This window comes from Periplaneta americana, chromosome 15 (genome assembly GCF_040183065.1).
Source record: "Periplaneta americana isolate PAMFEO1 chromosome 15, P.americana_PAMFEO1_priV1, whole genome shotgun sequence".
Lineage (NCBI taxonomy): Eukaryota > Metazoa > Arthropoda > Insecta > Blattodea > Blattidae > Periplaneta > Periplaneta americana.
This window is the reverse complement of record NC_091131.1, coordinates 51,507,672-51,523,651: the sequence shown is the minus strand read 5'-3', so window position 1 is coordinate 51,523,651 and position 15,980 is coordinate 51,507,672.

Here is a 15,980-nt window from a genome sequence, read left to right as displayed (position 1 = left end):
AATGATGCTGAAACTGATCAGGAAGAGAAGAAGGAATTGGTTGGGTCACTGGTTGAGAAGAAACTGCCTACTAAAGGATGCACTGGAAGGAATGGTAAACGGAGAAGAGTTCGGGGTAGAAGAAGATATCAGATGATAGACAACATTAAGATAATATTATATATGTATCATATGCGAAGGCAAAGAGGAAGGCAGAAAATAGGAAAGATTGGAGAAAGCTGGGTATGAAGTGAAAGACCTGCTCTTGGGCAGAATATGACATGAATGAATGAATGAATGAATGAATGAATGAATGAATGAATGAATAATGTAATTCATAGTGTGATGCAATAATATGTAGAGTACACTATAATATAATACAATACAATAAATAAATAGACATATACATTAATTATATATAAGGATGAATTGTCATAATAATTATTATTATTCACCTAAATTAATTCTTATTTAAAATCATTTTAAAGCAGCCGGTTAACTAAGTTGGTAGAGTAACTGGCTACGGACAGGAATTTTCCTGATGGTGGCGGGAAATATTCCGTTGCCAAAACTTCCATAACGGCCCCGAGATTCACCCTCCTATCAAACTGAGTGCCGGTTCCTAAGCCTGAGTAGTGATAGATTTAGATTTATTGATATTAGTTCACAAAAGTACAAACTTAATAATTTAAAAAATGATATATGTACAAAAGTAATTATACATAATAAATATACAATTTCCTAAACAAATTAATTTATCGCAAATCTCAGTAATTAATTATTCAAACTTCCACTTACGTCTAGTTTTAGTGCATGTTTAAACCAATCGTGATAACTATTAAAACTTTAAAACTTATTTATCTGCTCCTTTCCACAATTTTCTACTATGAACATTTTTAACTTAATTGTTCTTCCTTTTTTTTACTTTAAACATCTAAATTTATTCTATAACTTTCATATTTATGTTTAGGTTCACTTATGCCCATTAACTAATTCTTCCATGCCATCAAACTGCATCCAGGTTAGCAGTTGTTGACATATAGCCAGCACACTGCAATAGCTGAATCGGTATTTCTCAGTGAGTACAGTACTAAGCCTGAGTAAAAGACGGTCGAAGCGTGGTACCGACCACACCATTTTATTCTAGTGTGGAGGTCATGATGCTCCTTAATGGTGAGGAAAGGGGTCTTGTAGTTTATAATATCATATTTTTGTTTAGTAGCTGTTTTTGAATTCAACTACGAAACAATAAGTTAAATGGAATCAAAAGGGTTAAAAAACACGGTAGTTAATACTGATCTGGCAACAAACGGTTAAAGAGGGATGAAAGTAACACGATATTCCATTAACGAGACGGCTTCCATTGTGGATTTTCAAGCCGGTATAAAACTGATGGATTTTTTCATTTGTTTGGACGGTGTATAGCGTAATCATAATGTCATTGTGTGGTGACGACCATGCGGTGTAAAGTAGTCGCTGAGAAGAGAGAGGGAATGACTCGTTTCCTAGCAACAAGCCACAGATATTGAAGAGTTTAGTTGAATCCAATAGCTTCACACAATTCCACAGGTACATACACAGAGCTTTCACGAAAGGACCTACTGTCTTTTTTTACCCATTACAAAAAAGAAATTACAATAAACCAATTTACAATAAACACACATAAAATCTAAGTTATTTGAAGATAAATAAATCGTCCAGCCTTAATTAAGGATGACCACGAGGATCCGGAAATTAATAGCAATAGGCCTAATATAATTAATTAAATATTGATATTTTTATAAAAATAAAATGTCATAACACTCATAACTAAACACCGTTATAAAAGTAAATCTTAAAAGGTAACCTTAAAATTAAATTTATAAATAAAATATTATAGTTAAAAGCAGCACATGGCATATCCGCAATTTTAAGACCTTCTGAGTGGTATAAATGAAATTGTATAATTTTCAGGGAAATCTTTAAGAATTTGGATGATTTTTTTTTAATTTAAAGAGATTGTATTGTGCATTATTTAAAAAAATATATACTTAAATTTTGGTAAGAAAGTCCCAACACTGATATTATTTAGACAATTATATTTTTATCCCCTTTGCTGTGGAGACCTTTGGTACTTGGAGTCATGACGCTAAAGTTTTGGTATCTCAAATCGGTCAAATTTTGATCTTCATTACTGGTGATCGCCGATGCACTATTTACTTACGTCAACGCTTAAGTATTGCTATTCAACGCGGAAATGAAATGAGCGTTTTAGGTACTCTTCCCGAATCCAGCCCTTTAGACGAACTCTTTCTTCTGTAAAATTCATATGTATTCTGTATGTAAATACTTGTGTTTAGTGTTATGAATTTAATATTAGCACATCTTGTAACATTGTATTAAATCAATCTATTTTGTAATGCCAGCCTGTTAAACATATTAAAATTATTAAATCTACACATTCAGAAAAAAGGAACATCAAAAGTAAACCCATTATTGACCAATTGAAGAAAGGGATGTTATACTTAATCGCCGGAACTGGACTGACAAGGAAAAAACTAAACCTTGTTAAGTTAAATTTCAAATTACTCACGATCACTAACTTGAGAGTTAGCGCAATATATCTTGAAAGGTCGCAGTGCGGGGTCATAGTGCTCCCTCCACAAATTGAATTGAATTCAGTTCAAAACGGCATACTCGAATTGTGATGTGCCCACGAATCTGATGATCGAAGCAATTACCCATTAATGAAATACTTTTAAAGTTGGATGTGTGGATGAAGTACCTAATGAGATCCAATAACTACAGCAGTCGATATACGATCGTCGAATAAAGTAATCATTCCTTTTGCATTCAGGTTCAAACCTGCAGTTAAATGTACAGGTAATTTACAAGTTAACGTGGCAATCCCAAAGGGATAACAAGGGGATCGAAGGAGGCTTTCCGGCTTACGTAACGAGTTTGGCACGTGTTTCGGGTCGGGAATTAATCCTCTTTCGCTTTTGTATGCTTGCAGGTCTCGCTCAACGCACCCTGCACTCCTACCGTGTGACGGACAGAAAGCCTTGTGCCTCTGAGAACTGCGCAGCAACCCTTGCAGCAAACCAGAGGGTCTGTGAAGTCAATTCCGCCGCGTGACCTTAACGATAAGCAGAGGGTGTCTTCGTGCCTGCCGTCCCCAATCAACCGTCAAGATTTCTTTCTCAAGCTTCAAACAATCTTTCACTTCAAATGTCAATTACTTGAAAAGAAGGTAAGCTCAACATCTGGTATTTATTGTGTTGTTACTTATTCCTTGACCTGAGACCATTTCCATGAGATTTCCATGAGATTTTATGTTTAAGTGAGTGTAGGCACAACTGTTTTGACTTACTGATTCGATGTCTGTCCGTCTGAAACACACAGTACATCCAGTCATAGGCGGAGAGAGAACCGTTTCCTTGGGAGGGGAAAGCAAAACCATAGAATCTCCATATAACGGGGTTATGGGGGACATCATTTACCTCCTTCCTCCCATTATAGCTTGACCGTGGTACAGTATATCGGAATACGATTATTTAATGAAGGTATTTTCGAGGGTGGGTGATTCCCTCAGTCCCTATTATTTAATTTAATAATGGACAAAATTATATATAGTGTGAGAGATTTACGAGGTTATTTGATGGGAAATAAAAATTTTAATATAATAGCTTATGCTGATGACGTGGTACTGATGGCTAGTACTGAATATGATTTACAACGATTGCTATATCATTTTGTAAAGAATGCAGAGAAATATAATATGAAGGTATCTACAGAAAAAAGTAAAGTATGTGTGTCTCAAAAGAACCAATAAGCGGTATGGCATAGTTGCGCCCCGCGGTCAATTGGGAGGCCTAGGCATGGCATAGTTGCGCCCCGAAGAAACTAGGTAGCAGAATGGACATGGTCAGTAGCGGCTGGTGGTCAAAATAATGAGTGTGCTACAATCTCTATATCGGCCTACTGTAGAGGCCTACACTTATGTATTTATCTTAATTTGGAGTCTCGTCTAGTGATGAAATATGAAGTCCATACGACGTTCTTTCGTACTGCAGAACTTGTCATTTGGTGTTAAACCCCTCCATCTTGGACATCATACACTTTTCTATTGACAGTATTGCAAGAGCAATGAGACGATCCTGGGACATAGTGTTCCTTAAAAACGTTTTTACACGTTTCAAGGAAGAAAAACATATTTCTGGCTCAGCAGTGGTCATTGGTGTTGTAACCAAAATATTTAACAACTTCGATACTTCACAGAATGGACCCTGTAAATTGTTGGATACTATGTACTGTGACAATTGAACAGCCATCTATATTTCGGAAGTCAGGTTTTCCGTATAGAAATCCAACTTGTATCTGGAACACTCTTTTGTTCAGTATAGTATAGCTGTTGACAGCAACTTTAACTGGTAGATGGCAGCAGCAGTCGGACACTTGAATTACCAAATACATTGTACATAGTTCCGAATTCTTCCACAAACGAGCATTCTTTCGTTACGCTTTACTTTTGCAATCTCCAAGCTGTGTTGTGCTGAAGCTGACTACAGCACTTTCCCGCGTAAAAATAGCCAATCAGAGCAGTGATTTCAGCTTCGCACATGCGCATAATTGTCTACATTTTTCATGTGGAGCTTTGAGTAGCACAACGAACCCCCTGAGGCACCAAAGAAGGCACGAAGACTAAACACTTTGTAACGCGTCATGAACATAACCACGGGAAATTGTCAAATGGCAGATCAAATAATATGGTGGTATTATACATACATTATTTGAGCCAAAATTACCATTGTGCTGTAGCACTGTAGCACATAAGGACGGGCCGCCCCTGGACATGGCATAGTTGCGCCCGGAAGAAGTCAGGTAGCAGAATGGACATGGCACAGTTGCGCCCCGAAGAAGTAAGGTAGCAGAATGGACATGGCATAGTTGCGCCTCGATGGGCATAGTACACACGAAAGTGATTGTCATAAAATAAATAAATTAGGCATACTTAAAATATTATAGTGGTAGCTACACTGAAATCAGGTAGCATAGGTAGCATATGATCAATTCTGATATTTAAAGTAACACTATTTTTTATCAATCACACACAATAAATGAACTGCTTTTTTGTTTGTACACCGATATCTTAACCCTACGGTACAGGGTTTCGCAAATCGAACCATTGTGAATTATTAACTCTTTACACTTTTCACTAAACTTAACATTCATTTTAAATTAACCTCACTATACGCCACAGACGGTGTAAAAATTACTAATAAAATGTCAAGATTGCTAAGGCTCCATATTCTAACGACTTACTCATTTGAATATGTGGCTAAAGTACTGCCAAATTCATGGTGTTCATTTTAACGGTAGGCTATCGATAATCACTGCATAAACAGTAGAAAAACAGTTAATAATGTACTGCCAACTTCATGGTGTTCATTTTAACGGTATCGATAATGAATATTAAATAGAATAAGAAATCAATAAGATTGGTTGATTACGAGGCTCGAGTTCCCGTAATGTCTTTTTCTCTACCTATTTCATCGGGGCGCAATTATGCCATGCCCCTTTTCTCTACCTGATGGGAACGGGGCGCAACTATGCTCACAAAACAAGGACCCTTTTTTATCTATTGCATCTTACCTGACCGTGGGGCGCAACCATGCCCTGCCCCCAATAAGATGTAAACTGGAAATAGAAAAAAAAAAATGATCGAACAGGTGATGAGTTTTAGATACCTCGGAGTGGATATAACGAGTGATGGCCATATAGTAAATGAAATAAGACATCAAACATAAAAAGCAGCTAGAATTTCAGGATGTCTACGTGATGTGGTCTGGAAAAATAAATACCTTAATACAGAAAGTAAAATAAAAATATATAAAACAGCAGTTAGACCAATTCTAATATATGGTACAGAAACTAGAGCAGAAACTAGTAAAACCAAACAACTTATGAGGATAACAGAAATGAACACTTTAAGAACAATACTAGGAAAAACAGGATTAGATAAAGTAAAAAACGAAACAGTCCGACAAGAATATGATATAATGGATGTGATTAAATTCACAAAAGCAAGAAGACGAGAATGGAACTTCCATGTAGAACGAGCTGAAAGAAATAGATTGATCAGAGCAGCCAGAGATTTTATACCATGCGGGATAAGAGGTCGCCCAAAGAAGAGATGGAAAGAAGGATGTCTTTCATCTCCGTCAGACCAAGCGTTAAGACAAACAAGCGAAAGCTTAAACAAAAGAAGAAGAAGAAGAAGAAGAAAAAAAGAAGAGGAAGAAGAAGAAGAATAGGATTTTCGAGGGTATGTTTCTTACAGTGTTACATACACATCCTCGATGTTTCGAACCAAGATGTATAGGGCTTGAACTGTAGATATACTACAAATTAAAACAATCTCCCTCTTTTTCTCTTTCGTACAGAAACAAATGGATACATCAATAAAACTATGTAACAGTGCTAACAGAACTTTTTTATATGAAGTTTATTTTCCTGAAGATATATCATAAGAAATGTAAATTTTAATTATTTTGTTTAATCTCGTCTTTAAGTTTACACATTATACCGGGATCATTTTCTTTTTTCTGCATTGTTGTGAGTATGTTATTCATATTTCTCCAAGTGGCGGCCTGAAGACCTGCAGACTTCTAACACATGAGTACAGGCTGTTACAAAAGAAACATTACAGTGCTTCCATTCCTCAAATGAGATATAGAAAGTCTTACACATTCAGAAATTTAAAATAAATCTTATAGTCCAGACACATGATCTCATCAAAAAATAAAATTATGGTTTATTTAACGACGCTTGCAACTGCAGAGGTTATATCAGCGTCGCCGGTAAGCCGGAATATTTGTCCCGCAGGAGTTCTTTTATATGCCAGTAAATCTACTGACATGAGCCTGTCACATTTAAACACACTTAAATGCCATCGACCTGGACCGGGATCGAACCCTCAACCTCGAACATAAAAGACCAGCGCTATAACAAGTACGCTACCGAGGTCGACTTAATTCATCAATTTAAGCACAGAAATTTAATCATAAAAGCAAAAAAGATATTTTGTATTCAATACTTTCTAACGTTAATAGAAAAAGAAAAAAGTTCAGACAAGTTTGTGGGTGCAGTGCCCCCCCATGCCCCCCCATAACTCCGCCTATGCAGCCAGTGAATCACACCTTCAAAATTTCACCAGGCACTTAGGGTAAAAGGTTTCCCCGTAACATGCCATGAAGGCACTTGGGGGGCATGGAGGTAGAGCCCCATACTTTCCATCACCTCGGCATTAGAATGAGGTGGTGTGGTCGGCACCACGCTCTGAACGCCTTTTACCCCCGGGAAAGATCCGGTACTCAGTTTTATAAGTGAAGGTATTAACGCCATGGAGGTTATAATGCCATCTAATATTTTTCTCGTAGACTATAATTAATTACGTGAAAATATGAATTTTATAGCTCTAGTCAGTAAAGCGTAGTGTTTAGACGTTTAGAGGAAGCTTTCTTAAAAATACAGAACCAACAATAAAACGGAGTTATGGCTTTAATGTGAATTTAACAACCTTTAGGTGAAGAAATGCGCGTTTGAGCTGATCGTCGTGTGACGTTAATATTGTATTCTCCATGAAGCAGTACAGATAATTTTAATTTGAAATATAGTGAATGATGTAATGTTACAAAAATTCGTTTATATGTTTTCTTAAATTTAGTGGAGCGGTATTGTTTTCAAATTTATAATGTTGTATTATGGTAATTATCCATTTAAAAAAGAATTTGCGACTCCAGGTAATAACGCCAATACGCTGCGAGAATAAACTTTGATTAAAGGGGTTAGGTACAGCTTATAACAGTAACATTTTTGGAAATATTCAACATTTTTTTCCTCCATTACTGTATCCTGTACAATAATGAAAATTGGTATGTGTCAAACAATGTCCTTCTGCTATATGAAAAAAAAAATATTTTTACGATTTAAAAAAAATATATTTATATATACTTTTTCAAAATTCAAAACGGTGGCAGTTCACTATGCAGTGATGAAGCGTTTCCCTCATAACTCATAACTTTCATGTTCTCTTTCTTTATTTTATTGCTGAAACTCATGTTTACAATATCATGCACTTTCAACTACATTCCTTAATAAATAATATATCTTTTCTTTTTTTAATTTTGAATTAGAAGAAAATACTGATATTTGACCATTTTTAAATGAATTTATTTTTTATCAGACAATCTATCAAATGTAGAGACGTTATTTTGCATCATATTGCAGATATGACATGCATTAATACACACAAAAAATTTCATCACAGAATGTTTGATAGTTTTTTAGTTATGAGGGAAACGCTTCATCACTGCACAGTGAACTGCCACCATTTTGAACTTTGAAAAAACAAATATAAATAATTCTTTTAAATCGTAAAAATATATTTATGATATAGCAGACGGACGGTGTTTTACACACACTAATTTTCATTATTGTACAAGATACAGCAGTAGAGGAAAAATATTTGAATATTTCCGAAATTTTACTGCTCTAAGCTATATCTAACTCCTTAATGTGTAATAACAGTGATTGGTTTAATCGTCTCTAACTTGAGGATACAACTGGACTTGAGTACCACGAAACTTGCGTCACTCAGGAATAATAATATAATAATAATAATAATAATAATAATAATAATAATAATAATAATAATAATAACACTTACAAATGGCTTTTAGAGAATCCAGAGGTGCATTGTTGCCCTCACATTAAGCCCAACGTAAGTCCCTACCATCATATCCCACTTCCCTAAAATCCATTTCAATATTATCTTCCCATCTACATCTCGGCCTCCTCAAAGGTTGTTTTTCCCTCTGGCCTCCCAACTAACACTCTATATGCATTTCTGGCTTCGCCCATACGTGCTACATGCCCTGTCCATCTCAAACGTCTGGATTTAATGTTCCTAATTATGTCACGTGAAGAATACAATGCGTGAAGTTCTGCGTTGTGTAACTTTCTTCATTCTCCCGTAACTTCATACCTCTCAGCCCCAAATATTTTCCTAAGAACCTTATTTTCAAACACCCTTAATCTCTATTCCTCTCTCAAAGTGAGAGTCCAAGTTTCACGACCATACAGAACAACCAGTAATATAACTGTTTTATAAATTCTAACTTTCAGATTTTTTGACAGCAGACTAGATGACAAAAGCTTCTCAACCGAATAATAACAGGCATTTCCCATATTTATTCTGCGTTTATTTTCGTCCCAAGTGTCATTTATATTTGTTACTGTTGCTCCAAGATATTTGAATTTTTCCACCTCTTCGAAGGATAAATCTCCAATTTTTATGTTTCCATTTCGTGCAATATTCTGGTCACGAGACATAATCATATACTTTGTCTTTCGGGATTTACTTCCAAACCTATCGCTTTACGTGCTTCAAGTAAAATTCCCATGTTTTCCCTAATCGTTTGTGAATTTTCTCCTAACATATTCACCTCATCCGGATAGACAAGAAGCTGATGTAACCCTTTCAATTCCAAACCCTGCCTGTTATCCTGAACTTTCCTAATGGAATATTCTAGAGCGAAGTTAAAAAGTAAAGGTGACAGTGCATCTCCTTACTTTAGCCCACAGTGAATTGGAAAATCAGCAGATAGAAATTGGCCTATACGGACTATGCTTTAAGTTTCACTGAGACACATTTTAATTAATCGAACTAGTTTCTTGGGAATACCAAATTCAATAAGAATATCATATAAAACTTCTCTCTTAACCGAGTCATATGCCTTTTTGAAATCTATGAATAACTGATGTACTGTATACTCTTATACTCCCATTTTTCTCCAATATCTGTCGAATACAAAAAATCTGATCAATAGTCGATCTATTACGCCTAAAACCACACTGATGATCCCAATAATTTTATCTACGTATGGAATTAATCTTCTCAAAGGAATATTGGACAAAATTTTGTACGACGTCAACAAAAGTGATATTCCTCGAAAGTTACCACAGTTAGTCTTGTCCCCCTTCTTAAAAATAAGTACAACTATGGATACCTGGAGACTCGTACTTTTTCAGATTTTCTATCGCAATTTCGACTTCTGAAAGTTTGGGTTCGGGTATAATGGTTATTATTATTATTGTTATTATTATTATTATTATTATTATTATTATTATTATTGTCCACAACCTAGGTATGTTGAAAGCGTATGCATTTTCCAAACAATTAGTCCGTGATTCGATTTCTAGCGTGGGCATTGAAAGAAATGTGATGTTCGATATTGTCTCAGTGGGCCCGTGCTGACCACACTACCAGGTATACTGCAATGTGTATTGTCTAGCATTATCAATATAATACTCTCCCTTACATCACATTGGATTCATTGTAAGTCGGCAATATAAAAGAAGGTAAAACTGACGAAGAAAGAAAGAAATACTATTTTTTTAACAAGTTAGAGATAGAAAAGAACAAAACAAAATATAAATTATATACAGAAATGGGGCGTGTATAACTGATATATAGCTTAAATCATCCAGAAAATTGCCATGCTGTACTGACTTGACAGAGCAGCTAGACTCTTGTTGCCGTTTAGATAAAGGGCCTAGCGTGACCGCCTACTTCATGGACATGTAAACTTCAGAAACTACATGTCACTGAAGTTTGGATGTGTTGCAAACAATGAGAAGAGACAACCATCTCTCTCGGATTGCGGATGTACTGTTATGCGTATATTCGCTTGAAGTACACTGGCGTTCAAAATTATCTGACCTACAATTTTCCGATCGTGTAAGCGAACTTTCTAATCACAGGAAAAGTCATTACCAAAGATTTAACAAACTGACAATCTTTGAAATGGTTTCTTTAGTGCTCTATAGGTGACACTATTATTACTTACTTACTTTTGAGGGTCTCTCCACTTTTCAGTGGTTACCCTTTATTCCCATTTTCCATCTGCGTCTGTCATTCCAATCCTGCTCATTTAGTCCCCTATCATTCATCATCCTCAATATTCCAGCCCTCCATGAATTCCTAGGCCTTCCTCGTTTCCTTCTACCAGCTGGAGACCACTGAAGTAGCACGTTTGGCCACCTCCCCTCATCCATCCTCCTTCCTTACATGACCATACCACTGAAGTTGTCTATTCTCAATTATTGCAATCACCAATTCTTCCATGTTCATTAGCCTTCTAACATCCTCGTTTCTTCTCTTTTCCAGCCTGGATATTCTAGCACCTCTCCTTATGCCGTCCATTGCAACTGCCTGTATCTTACTTTTTTGGCCTTCCGATAGACTCCAACCTTCAACCCCATATGTCAATATACTTTCCACTATAACCTCAAGAATTCTCTTTTTTGTTTGCATTGTTATTGTCCTGCTCCATAGCAATCCATTCAACATCTTTGTTGTCCTCTACCCTGCATTATCCTATAATCTATATCCGTTTTACAATTTCAAGTTTCATGCAAAACCGACCCCAAATATTTAAACTCCTTCACTATTTTAATTATTCCTTGGGGCAACTTTATATTTCGTCCATCTCCACCTATCACCAGGTATTCGGTTTTACTCATATTAACTTTCAGTCCCCCTGCTTCAAATGCTTAAAAGAGTTTCCTTACCATAAATTTTGCATCTTCTCGACATTGCGCAATTATTACCTGATCGTCTGCAAATAGCAACGCGTGCACTGTCTCATTTCCAACTGGAACTCCCATTCCTCGACATGAATTATTCCACTGCTTCAGTATCTGCTGGATATATACTTTAAACAAGGTATGGGATTATGCTACAGCCTTGTCTCAAGCCTTTGATTGTATAGAAGGCAGCTGAGAACCTTTTTCCTATCTTAACAGCAGCTTGACAGTCTTTATATAGCCTCTGAATTAACGCTATTAGGGGTAAACTAACACCAATACTTTTTATTTCTTCCCACAACCGCTTTATAGGAATCGAGTCGTATGCTTTCTCTAAGTCAATGAATACTAAATGAGGGACACTATTATTCAGACGGGTAGAAAAGTGTTGAGGAAAATGATGATGAAGATTAAGTATAAATTATTCTCTTAACTGACAGTATCAGCGGTTTCCCGCTGAACACATTGCTTTTATAATCATTAAACTAGAGGATGATGAAATTTTGGGTTTTATAATGCGGGTATATTTATGTACTATTGGCGACACAGACTGTTATCTTCGCCATCTATTCACAGAAGTAATAGGCACTAACTAAAGAAGCCACACATACACGAACAAATTATCGATTACTATCGATTAATAGGGATCAGGTATCTTCGAACGCCAGTGCACACTTACAAGAAATACGATAGTTCCTTTAAATGGTACGAATTATCCGATCTTTTCGATTAACCATTTGGTCTACCCCCTTCATTACAACGGATAATAGAGGTTCTACTGTACTTTGAAACTGCATCAAACAACCCCTTTATTAAAGACGACCGTCTGTGTTTCCTGTGGTGCCAGGTTCTCGTCCGGGGACCTGTCGTCCGAGTTGGACGACGCGCCGGACGACGCCTCCACGACCAGCAGTCAGCAGGACGCGCAGCAGGCGACGTATCAGCCGGCGCACCCTCCGCCCGCCCACCCTCCCGCGCAGTCGCAGAGTGGCGGAGATCTGTCTCTCAACCTGCGACCAGGGTCACGGACCACCAGCGCCCCCTCGTCGCCCGCCAAGACGCGCGAGTCCCTACTGCAGCGTGTGCAGTCCCTGACCGGCGTCGCCAGAGATCAGGGCGCCTCCATTCTCGGTGAGTGCCTTGGTCCCCTCAACATAGTCTTCTATATTTGTGAGTGTCAGCAATAAAATAACTTGGTCGGCATTTCTTGACTCGGCAGTCAACCCATTAGCACACAAGCAGGGTGGAGGGGTAAGGCATGATCTCCCTCTCCTTTTCATTGAAACTTACGCAGAGTTCAAGTAAACACGATATGATCAGTAAAGTTGTGGACTTCCTTGTTTTTTTGACACGCGCAGCTGATAACTGATTTTATGAAAGAACAGGTATGAGTATCACAAATGACAGAATTCATTACCGCATTTATTTAAAAAATTTGTATGATAATTATGCAAGTCTTCTGATCCATAGTATAAATATTCCTGAATTAATGGATCAAAATTGGGTAACAGATTTGACGTTTCTTATCGATATTTCAGAAGATCTTGAAAACTGTCTTAAATTGCCGTTTGCATGGCAATAACGAAAATGACATAATAATCTCTTTTGTATGTCTGATAGATGTATGAAAAGCAACTCGACCAGAAAAAAAGTTTGTCATTTTCTTTGTGTGCAGTAACTCTTCAATATAATATCTGAAGTATCAGAAATCACAGATCTATTAAATTACACGTGTGTGAAAAGTCAATACAGGATTGTTTCCGATCTCTGATAACAAATTTTAATGACGTCATGTGCGTCAGGAATCACACCGACAGCTGAATTGCGGCGAGAGGTGATAGACCAGTAGTGAGTGATTTCATATGCTTCCCTGTGGGAAAGTAGAAATTTATTCCGATCTTTGTAGAGGCTGAACGATTGTCCCGCCCTTGTTCTGTGTTACCTTAAACGGTGGTCTTGGACCATGCTAATACTATGACCAAAATAAATGGCGGTTAGAAAAATTGGAAAACATTTTCTGCAGCAAATACTTTTAGAATTGAATAATAACAAAAATATAGTAAAAGTTGTAGTAGTAATAGTAACAGTAATAATAATAATAATAATAATAATAATAATAATAATAATAATAGTAATAATAATTTTGCTGTAAGCCTGAAAATCGGGAATTCGACTTCCAATGAGGTGATACATTTTCTCCCTTCATTTAATCCTTAGGTCTCACTTCAGCTTGTAACAAAAATTAATGTCATGGGTACTTCCTTTGGGTGTCCACCGTTATAGAGTAACGGTTAGCATGTCTGACTATGAAACGAGCGGGCTCGGGTTCAACCTGGTTGAGGTTTTACCGAGACCTTCCTTCAAGCAATTGAAGCAGAATTTATTGCTGAGTAACTTTCAGCATTGGATCTCGGACTCATTTCACCATTATAATTCCATTTCCCTCTTTCATCATCTTGATTTCTTTCCCATATTTCGGGCTTGCTTCCTATATAGAATCGGCCGTAAGCACCACCGAACCTGGACCCAGTGGTATGTAGTCATTAGTTCCTGGTGGTAGTGCTATGTACCTTGGGACCGGGGTTGAGGAACCGCGGTTATGTCTACGTGGAAGGGTAAAAGTGATATTGGAGGCTGTAAGGGAGTTCAGAGACGGCCCACAGGGGAGTCTGTAGCACCGGGCGCCTAAGGGCATGCACATCATTCCTTTCCGGTTAGTACAATAGGTCCACCCAAGCGGCCTACTTGCGAGGGCAGTCCCCACCCCGTGCCCCTCTGCTCAAGTGAAACTATTAGATGGATTACCCTCGGGGATAAATTCGGCAAGCACATAAGACTGATAATCTTAATCCTACTAATACTGATTGTCTATAAAGTCGAGAGACAACCTCCCGCTCTCCAATGCAGAACTTTAACCCTACCTTTAAATCTACTAAGCCTTTAAGCCTATTAAGATTATTAAGAGGCTTCTCTTATTTTGTACCTGTTATCTGTTATCACAAGCGATGGCCTTGCAGGATATTCTACTGTTTGTGTTTGTGCACGTGTAGCACACGAAACTAAAAATAAAAAGAAATAATTAATAAAAGCAAATGTTGAAGTTATAATAATAATAATAATAATAATAATAATAATAATAATAATAATAATAATAATGATATGATGATAGAGACTGGATTAATCTTGCTCAGGATAGGGACCAATGGCGGGCTTATGTGAGGACGGCAATGAACCTCCGGGTTCCTTAAAAGCCAGTAAGTAAGTAAGTAAGTAAGTAAGTAATAATAATAATAATAATAATAATAATAATAATAATAATAATAATAATAATAATAAACAGAGACAGGAAGTTTAGACATGAATCATTAAAAGAGGCAGGCAAAAAAGGCATTACAAATAGCTAAAATACGCAATGAAAGGCAATTACAAAAACCTTGCACTTTCCACAAAAGGATTTCGGCAGCAAAAAAAGCTTTACATAAGTTGAATGCAAATTGAGGTTTTCCACTCGATGTTGCAATAATTACTGTTAGAAACAAAGAAATCTTCTTCCCAGTAGCCTTGGAAAGTACATTTTTGTGTTTGGTTTTACACCCTGTATACTCTCCAACCCTCGTCTTCTCTCGCTCTTCCTCCTTCTCTCTCTTATCCTCCATCTATTTTCTCTTCATCTCCTTTTCCTCTCCATCTATTCTCCCTTCTCTCTTTCTCTCTCTCTCATCTATTGTCTGTTTCTCCATTTTTCTCTTCCTCCATAAATTTTTCAATTCTCGTCTTCTCTCCCTCTCTCTACTTCTCTCTCTCTCTCTGCCTCTCCATCTATTGTCCTTTCCTCTCATTTATCTCCCTTTCCATCTATTTTCTCTTCTTCTCCTTCGCGCACTTTCCATTTATTCTTCAATCCACTCCTTCTCTCTCTCCATCTATTCTTCTTCTTCGGTCCTCCTCTGTGTTTTATTCTTTCTTTTTCCATATTTTCTTATTCTTATCCTTCTCTATTTCCTTCTTCTTCTTCTTCTCTTCCTTACTCTTCTTCTACTCCTCTTTGCTGCCATCTCCTCTATTGCTTTCGCCCTTCTTTATTTCTTCTTATTTATCTCTCACTTTCTCTTCATCATTCTGCTTTTCAATTGCCCTTTATCTTCTCTAATCGTATTCTTTGCCTTTGTCCCGTTTCTCTTTTTTACTCCTCCCGTCTTTCTCCTCGCTCTTGTGCTCTTTCTCCCACATTCTCTCTTTGTACTTCTCTTTACAAACTGCTTTTCTAACTCCTGAGGATTTGGAATGGATTGAAGTAACTAACTTATGCAACTTGACACTTTCCTCACAATTGTCCCGATAATCCCTGCAGTCTAGGTTAACAATGAAAC